This window comes from Terrapene carolina, unplaced genomic scaffold (genome assembly GCF_002925995.2).
Source record: "Terrapene carolina triunguis isolate 2854851 unplaced genomic scaffold, T_m_triunguis-2.0 Scaffold113, whole genome shotgun sequence".
NCBI lineage: Eukaryota > Metazoa > Chordata > Testudines > Emydidae > Terrapene > Terrapene triunguis.
In genome coordinates, this window is record NW_020664464.1 from 6559321 (window position 1) to 6568786 (window position 9466).

Genomic DNA, 9466 nt, shown 5'->3' on the forward strand with positions numbered 1-9466 from the left:
TTTCTCCGCTTCTGGCCTGACCACACCCAGGAATCAGGCTACCACCTGCAACATTCAAACTCTTTATGTCCTGACTTCCCTACACTGGAAACAGGAGCCCTGGGCATTACTCTCTTGCTGATGGTGGTGGGCCTCCTACCACGGCTGCTGATTCTGGTAGGCTGACCACAGTACCTCCCACTGCCTCTGCTGATTCTGCAGGAGTTTCAAGAAGATACTGCAGTCCCTGGTGTGACTCTCTCCTTCATCTTGCTCTCCATTGCTGCACTGTTGGCCTTCTTGATGGGAGAGGATGTTACAGACTAGGCTAGTTGTCATAGAGCTGACCACTTCTTCATGGCTCAGGGTCACACTTTAGGCAGCCTGCCTCAGTTTCTCCTCTTCAGGGGCTTTTAAACTCCACTCCAAGGTTAAGTTAAAACATTGCCCTCCCAGAGTCCAGTTTATTTAGTCCTTACAGCATTTGGCGCTCATGGCCAAACCCTCATTTAATGTCTTTCTCCCCTTAGATTCAGAGTCCCCAGCCCACCTTCCCAGAGCTGGGTGCCAATTCAATCACTGTTCACAAGCCTTACCTGGGTGGAGGTCAGATTTCCAGCTCTGACTTCCAACCACCCCTGGGGTCGGGGTCTTCTCTGCTAAAATCTCTCTCATACTTTGCCATTTCCTGAACTCACTATAACTTCCTGCCGCTCTTATAATAGAATCACATGATCTCTCTCAGGTGTGTCTCTTCAATAATGAGGGTTGGCTGTCCCCATGCCTCTATCCATTAAGGGGCAAGCCACACTGTTACAATCATCTTCTTACTGAAGAAATATGTAGCCTGTGTGTTGTTTCATCTGCTCACCTTAGTAGCATACATTTTCCTACTACTTTGTTACTATAGCTCTTCAGAGTTAAGCACATCTATATAAGAGCAAGCTGGATTTTATTCTGGCTTGTTTAACATCACTAAAATTGACCAGTTCTCAAGTGCAGGGCTCAAGAAAGGGATGTTCTGGAATAATATGCCCTAAGGAATCTTTTCACCCCGAAGGCTCCCAGATTGATTTTGCAGGGCTGTCAATTAGGAAAACACATCTTATCTTTTAAACTGAGCAATTTGATATGGAGCTAGTAAGGCATAATACACATGGAATCACACAATGCCATTTTTACAGCAGCACTTTTCAGGGTAGTACTGCTTTTTAAACTGTAAAGGATTTTCTGGTTATATTATTGTGCAATCTATTGTAACATGTTGCATCCTTCACTCCCATTACTACCTGTATTTGAGAGAGATATCAAGTGTGGTAATCCAATGAGTGGCTCCTATTTGTGGGGGAGGAAGCTTTGTCAATGAATCAGTATTCCCTCCACTCCCACCTTCCAAAAAATATTAACCTCGAGATATGCAGTTTCCAGCAAACCGAAAAGTGCAGTTAACTAGAGATGGAAGCAAGAAACGATTGGCAGAGGACATTGAGAAACTGGAACATTCATCACTGTAATAGATACCAGCCCTGAGAAATTTGTGTTCCTGAAGACCAGGTATAGTTGTAGACACCAACGAGGCCCAGAAAAAGATCATCCTCATCGACGTCACGGTCTCCTTTGAGAACAGGACCCCGGCATTTCGTGAAGCCCGAGCTCGTAAGCTGAAAAAGTACGCCCCTCTGGCTGACACTCTGAGAGCGAAGGGCTACGAGGTGCAGATGGACTCCCTGATTGTCGGAGCCCTGGGCACCTGGGACCCCTGCAATGAGCGTGTGCTGCAGACCTGCGGGATCGGTCGACGCTACGCACGGCTCATGCGGCGCCTCATGGTCTCAGACGCCATCCGATGGTCCAGGGACATCTACATCGAGCACATCACCGGCCACCGACAGTACCAGGAGGCGTGAGCCAGAGTGACATCGTTCTCCCACTACGAGAAAGGGACCAAGTGACCTTCTCCGTTGGATCATATGAACTGGAACCATAAACTCCCTGAACATTAAATCTCACCAAATGAGGGTCAATCCATCCTCATCATCATATCTACTCATTATACTCCACACCCGAACATAGCCACTCTATGAACTTCATATCCTCATCTCTCAATGCCTGTACTTTGACCCATCAACCTTTTACCCCCAATCGGGGATGTTGCAGATTATGTATTCCTTATGCCACCCGATCTTAAACCAAACTTTGCACCCTCGATAATCTGTACGTTATTCCCTGATAACCAGAAACTTCTATTGCTCAAACTTTGTTCACTTTTTTTTTTAACATCATCTTAATAAAAATTTTTAAATATGAACTTTGCTTTGTCTTTTGGCTAGTTTAAAATTTAGGAATCTAACAGATTAAATCTATTAAATATACTAATAAAAGACCCACACAGATGAATGGAGGTTATATTGTGATTTAGAAGACTTTGTTGTGGTAAATCAGACTGTCTGTTTTTTAAAAAAAATTACTGGTATTACTACTAACATCTTTGATGATCAACACTAACCATTTTAAAGACCTAATTTACTTTTCCTTATTTATGCTGGATGTTTCAGTTTTACATTTCACTCGTGTTGGACAGGGAAACTAGATCCATTTAATTAGCCTCATTTCCTGGAGCTATTTCACTTCTGTTTTCATGTCCTTGCACAATGCTGATTTGTTGGGAGTTTCCATCACTGGAGGAGAGGTTTTTAATTAAAAAAAGAAAAATATTTTCTGTTAAAATAATAGAACATTTCTGTTCACAAATGTTAATAAGTCTGTCTTGTTACATTTATTAGTATTAACAATTCCTACCTATGCCTTATTTAAACAGTCTAAAATTGGGTGCAAAGCTATTTCACTGTATCTGTAAGAAAAACAGCTAATTGCACATCTGATATATCAGGGACCCAACACAGTCTGTGGCTATACACCACAGTCTCCCGTTATCTTCAGTGGCTGCTCTGGGAGCTTATCCCAGGGATGGCTCAATCGATATGTGCAGATAAAGAAAACTTATAACAAATGAAGAAATGTAATGTCAACAAAAAAGCCCAATGTGGCAACTTAAACAAAGGCCAAATAGGCATAGAAGTAACCTATTTCTTGAGGGAAAATACTTATAAATATGGCTGATATTGCTAAGCTGCTGCAGTTCTTCTTCACCTAATTAAACTACCGTCTCCTCAGAGGAGTTCCCCACACTGTCAGGAAGCTTACCAAATGTCATCTTTGGAGTCTCCTGTTTCCAGAAAACTTACAAAGGGCTTCTGTCCAAGCCAACTGACAAAATCTTCTGCACAAGCAGGAGACTTTTGGGAGAAGGAGGGGTACAGAAGAAAAACCTCTTTGGGAAAGAGGCCTAGTTATTTGAAGCATCAGTACAAAGTACAGAGTGGTCATCCAATTAAACACAAATACATAAGTATAGCAATTTTTTAGGGAGTGGAGAGGAATCTTTCAGCAAGAACAACTTTCCTAGGAGACGTTCCTCTTTATAAGGCCAAAGGGATCTGCCTACCTGAGAGATTGCCTGTCTTTCCATGCCAAAGTAAAAGTGCTTGAGCTTGATCCCCTCACTACAATGGAAGGGGTGTAGTAGGGCATTGGTCTTGAGGGCCCAATGGCTCTGGAATTCCCCCCGGTCTGAAATAGCATCAATTTGATGAATTTCAGGATGCATGACAAAAGCTATCATACATAGCCTGGGGAGAGGTTCAGGGTGGAGTGAAATGTAATATTTATTGGCTACTATGATGGGAGACCATGTCCTCTTTTGGTTCCTGAAGGGCATGGGGATACCACAGGACCCTAGGAGAATATCCTCTCAGCTATAACTTCAAGGCAGAGACTGCTTGATGAAACACTACAGTTAAAGACTACCTGTAACCAACGAGGCACTAGCTCACATCACATGCTCCCCTTGTTCTGCCCTCATGTATCATCATGGTTCATGGACAGACTCCACCAAATGAAGTTCAAGCAGAACATTTGAATAGACATGGTGAAAGAATTCACTTTTCATGGCCAATAACATCACGAGGCCTAGCACCAGTTATACGTCACATTGACAGAGGCCTAAAAAAACCTTCTCAACTGCAAAAGCACCATCAAGTAACCCAAAAGAGCTGTTGTAGAATTGATCTGCATGATCAACCTGAATAGCAGGTGGCCTTCACCAGATAAGAACACCAGCAAGGGAGGAAAACAATTCCTGTTCATCTGGGTTTAAAAGCAAACAAGAATCCATAACTATTTAGGAACTGGATAGCTTCCCCTTCCTTCTTTAATAGGTTCCCTCAGGTATCCTGAGAATGCTGCTGGGCTCCAGCTGATTCTGGCCACTATCCATTAACCTCTTGTATGCCATCATAGTCCCAGATAGGAAACCCTGAATTTCCTGGCCCACCCTCTTTCCTCATAAATAATGCCATAGCCTTCAGTCTCTCACAGACTCAGACTTCTCCGAGTGTGATGAGCTCTCCTATTTCTTTGTAAAGAAGATTGGCAAAATCGGACATGACTTTTTAGAGAATGTAAGAGGGAAACAATGACCTACTCCCAAATGCCCAGGATGATGTAGGTCCCTAAACCAAACTTGATCCCTGGAATACCTGCAACTTGTCCAACCCATCACTTATGAACCAAACCTATGCCCCTTGCTAATGAATATCAATGTCTCATTCAAACAGTTCCCTACAAGTTACCTTGAAGCATACCTATTTCAGCCAATCCTGAAAAAGATTATGCTTGATGCAGAGGAATTTGCAAACTATTTCTCCATTTCCAATCTATCCTTCACAAGCAAAGTCTTCTAATCAGTTTGAACAGGGTGGATCAGACTGAGAGAAGCAGATCGTAACTCTCAGGGTATGTCTTCGCTGCAGAGTTAGCCCAGGTGTGTGCAGCCATACTGTAAAGCCACACATAAATTATTGTCTCCTCACTGGTGCTACACTCCACCCTATGTATTTCTAGGATTCTTGGGGGCATATCCCATGATTCTTTATGCTTCAGTAAGATGAACAGCTCTATGATTCTTTCCTAGTGAACTGTGAGAGAACTTGGCTGTCCTTCTGGAAATTGTAGGAAGGCATTGGACTAGCAACACTTTAGTGATTTAGCCTGCATCCTCACTGCAAAGTGGGTAGGTTATCAGCCTGAGTAAAGGTGGAAACTGTGATCTATACCACACCCTTAGTTAGGTCATCTAGCTCAGGTTGAAAGTACTACTAAACTTGGGTGAAAGGGTTCTCTGTGGGGATGGATGGGTTGGAGTGGGGGTGGTGAGGGGGTCACATTGGTTAAAAGCCTGGGCTAACTCTGATGAAGACATCCCCTAGCTTGCCTGGACAAGTAAGAAGAACTGCAGTTAATGCTGTGAATGGTGACCAGGGTAGGTCACAGAAGGATCTGGGCTCATTAGGAGAATGCAAGTTGATTCTTTTTCATTCCTGTAATTTAAGAGGAACATAAGAACGGTCATACTGGGTCAGATCAAAGGTCCATCTAGCCCAGTATCCTGTCTTCCAAACTGGCTAATGCCAGGTGCCCCAGAGGGAATGAACAAAACAGGTAATCATCAAGTGATCCATCCCCTGTCACCCATTCCTAGCTATGGACACCATCCCTGCCCATCCTGGCTAATAGCCATTAATGGACCTATCCTGCATGAATTTATCTAGTTCTTCTTTGAACCCTGTTATAGTCTTGGCCTTCACAACATCCTCTGGCAAGGAGTTCCACAGGTTGATTGTGCGTTGTGTGAAAATTTATCTAATTTAGCTTGAAGGGTAGGGTAGGATTATATGTTATTAGATATGTGTGTTGTTAGCTGTTTTAAAATCCTCTTTTTCTCTAATGCTTTATTCCAACTGCTACATACAAATATTTTGTTTTAAGAAGGCTGTTGGTCAATATCACTGGTCACAGGTTCCTGAAGGGAGGAAATACAGAAGTCCAAAAGCCAGGGTGATAAGTGGTTGGTATGCATAGGGTAGGGTACGTGGGTCCTGATCTAAGCGTGGAAGCCAGATTCCACCCTGAGACAGGTTAAGGGCAAGAGGCAGAACACTTGAAGGGGATGTATGCAGAAAGACCAGAAAGGGAGAAGAAGTACAACTAGCCTTGCAACCTCCCTTCAGAATAATAGTATCTGCGTTTGTACAAGTTTAGCAGGGGTAAAATCAATAGCGCAGTTATGAGGAGATAATGCTATGGACCTAATTCTGGATTCTTTGCACAAAATTAAAAATCAACAGGAGTTTGGGGGTGTGAAAGGAATACAGGATCAGATTTTTTTTCCTATACAGTCACTATGCATTTATTGCAAGAAAATGTGGTCATTTTGTGGTAATTTACATGGTCAGACCCCAATCCTGCAAGCTTTTACACATTTGCTTAATTTTGAGAATATCCATAGTATAATGGAGTTCAGGGGACTGCTTATGTGCTTAAAGTTAAGTACTGACATATGTTTAGGATTGTGGCCTAAATGTGCAATTAACTTAAGTAACTGTTTGTCTCAGGTTAAATAAATAATTAATCCAAGTCACTTATGCAGTAGACATGTTTTTATGAAGAAATACTTTATTACATATGTGACATTCTATATCTTGGGGGAAGCACCTTGTAACCCCCTGTAACAGAGTTCACGACCCACCCCTCTTCCTGGGGCCCGCTTGCCCTCCCCAATAAGGCTCAGGGAGGCTTCAGGATTGTGCAGCACCCATGTCCTTATTAACTTAACCGTGTCCATCTATGTACAAGTTTTACAGGATTAAGCTCCTTTCCAGGCGCAGCCAGCCTTCAGCTAGGAGACCGCCAGTTCCCTCCCTGACTGAGTTCTGCCTGGCTGCCCCCCTGCCTTCTGGCTCCCTCCCAGCCTTTATAGCCCTTGGCTTGTCAGGCCAGCAGGTGTTGCCAATCCTCAGGCCGGCATCAGGCCTTTTCCATCAGCCCCAATCTGCTTCCCCTGATTGGAGCTGACTGGGCAGGGGCTAATTAGGTGCTTTTGCACCAGCACCCTGCTACACCCCCATATTCCTCATTTACATATAGACTCATAGACTTTAAGGTCAGAAGGGACCATTATGATCATCTAGTCTGACCTCCCGCATGATGCAGGCCACAAAAGCTGACCCACCCACTCCTGGAATAATTCTCTCCCTTGACTCAGCTGTTGAAGTCCCCAAATCATGATTTAAAGACTTCAAGTCGCAGAGAATCCTCCAGCAAGCAACCCCTGCCCCATGCTGCGGAGGAAGGCGAAAAACCTCCAGGGCTTCTGCCAATCTACCCTGGTGGAAAATTCCTTCCCGACCCCAAATATGGCGATCAGCAGAACCCCGAGCCTGCGGGCAAGATTCTCCAGCCAGACCCGCATTGACCATTGATACTAATTACCTGCGATGGCACGTTATTGACCTATTGACTAAAATCACGTTATCCCATCAAACCATCCCCTCCATAAACTTATCAAGCTTAATCTTAAAGCCAGAGAGGTCTCTCGCCCCCACCGTTTCTCTCGGAAGGCTGTTCCAGAACTTCACCCCTCTGACGGTTAGAAACCGTCGTCTAATTTCAAGCCTAAACTTCCCGATGGCCAGTTTATATCCATTTGTTCTCGTGTCCACATTAGTACTGAGCTGAAATAATTCCTCTCCCTCCCTGGTATTTATCCCTCTGATATATTTAAAGAGAGCATTCATATCCCCTCTCAGCCTTCTTTTGGTTAGGGTAAACAAACCAAGCTCCTCGAGTCTCCTTTCATACGACAGGTTTTCCATTCCTCGGATCATCCTAGTGGCCCTTCTCTGTACCCGTTCCAGTTTGAGTTCATCCTTTTTAAACATGGGAGACCAGAACTGCACACAGTACTCCAAATGAGGTCTCACCAGTGCCTTGTATAACGGAAGCAGCACCTCCTTATCCCTACTAGAAATACCTCGCCTAATGCATCCCAAGACCGCATTAGCTTTTTTCACGGCCACGTCACATTGCCGACTCATAGTCATCCTGCGATCAACCAGGACTCCGAGGTCCTTCTCCTCCTCTGTTACTTCCAACCGATGCGTCCCCAGCTTATAACTAAAATTCTTGTTAGTCATCCCTAAGTGCATCACCTTACACTTCTCACTATTAAATTTCATCCTATTACTATTACTCCAGTTTACAAGGTCATCCAAGTCTCCCTGCAGGATATCCCGATCTTTCTCTGAATTGGCAATACCTCCCAACTTTGTGTCATCCGCAAACTTTATCAGCCCACTTCTACATTCGGTTCCGAGGTCAGTAATAAATAGATTAAATAAAATCGGACCCAAAACCGATCCTTGAGGAACTCCACTGGTCACCTCCCTCCAACCTGACAGTTCACCTTTCAGTACGACCCGCTGCAGTCTCCCCTTTAACCAGTTCTTTATCCACCTCTGGATTTTCATATCAATCCCCATCTTTTCCAATTTAACCAATAATTGTGATATTTCATATAAAGCATGCATTGTAAGGTATCATGGGAAAGGTTATGATCTGCTGAAACCCACTGCTTCAGCTAAATATGTACATCATTAATGCATATGAAGTTATGAGATTGTGTTGTATGGTTGTCAGTAAATCATGCTGTAAATTGGGGAATCGGCCAGATATTAGTTCCCCAGAGACAACAGCAAGAAAAGTAACCAAGGTCCGGGTGGGTGTCAAACAACCATCAACAGCCATTGTCCAGCAAGGGAGTTACAATTCAATGACTCACCTGCATAAGGCCACACTAGGAGAATGGCTCAACCTTGCCTGGTGACTCAGCAATACCCACAAGACATGGCTGGACTTGTGTTCTCCAAGCACATGATTTAGAGTATAAAACAGAACACAAGGGCCCCATGCTGGGCCTTTTCTCCTTCCCCCACCTATGCTGCAAGCAACAAGGACACTCAGAAGAATGAAGACTATAACAGAGGAGACTGGCCTAGGTTTCAAGGGTGAATCCTGTGTACTATGAACTGCTTAATCTAGATGCTGCCCAGTCTAATGGGGTTGAGAATTTAGATTGCATGCTTATGTTTTATTTTCTTTTGGTAACTAACTCTGACTCTTTGCCTATCACTTATAATCACTTAAAACCTATCTTTCGTTGTCAATAAACTTCTTTTATTGTTTCTCTTTACCCGTGAGTTTGCCTGAAATGGTGCTAAATCTGCTCAGGTTTGCAAAGGCTGATGTATATCCACTTTCCATTGATGAAGTGGTGAACCAGTTAATAAAATTGCACTGCTCATTTTGAGCTGTGCAAGACGGTGCATTCCTGAGGTACAAGGCTGGGAGCTGGGGGGGGGATTTGGCTGGTGCCTTTCTCTGTGCGATTCATGAGTGGCTCTGGGTGCATTCATGCAATCTAGCTGAGTGTGGGGCTCGACATGCTGTTTTGCTGAGTGACAACAGTGCCTGGAGGGGTTTGCTGCTTGTTATTAGCAAAGCACTGTGACAGACAACCCAGCAGGGCCGG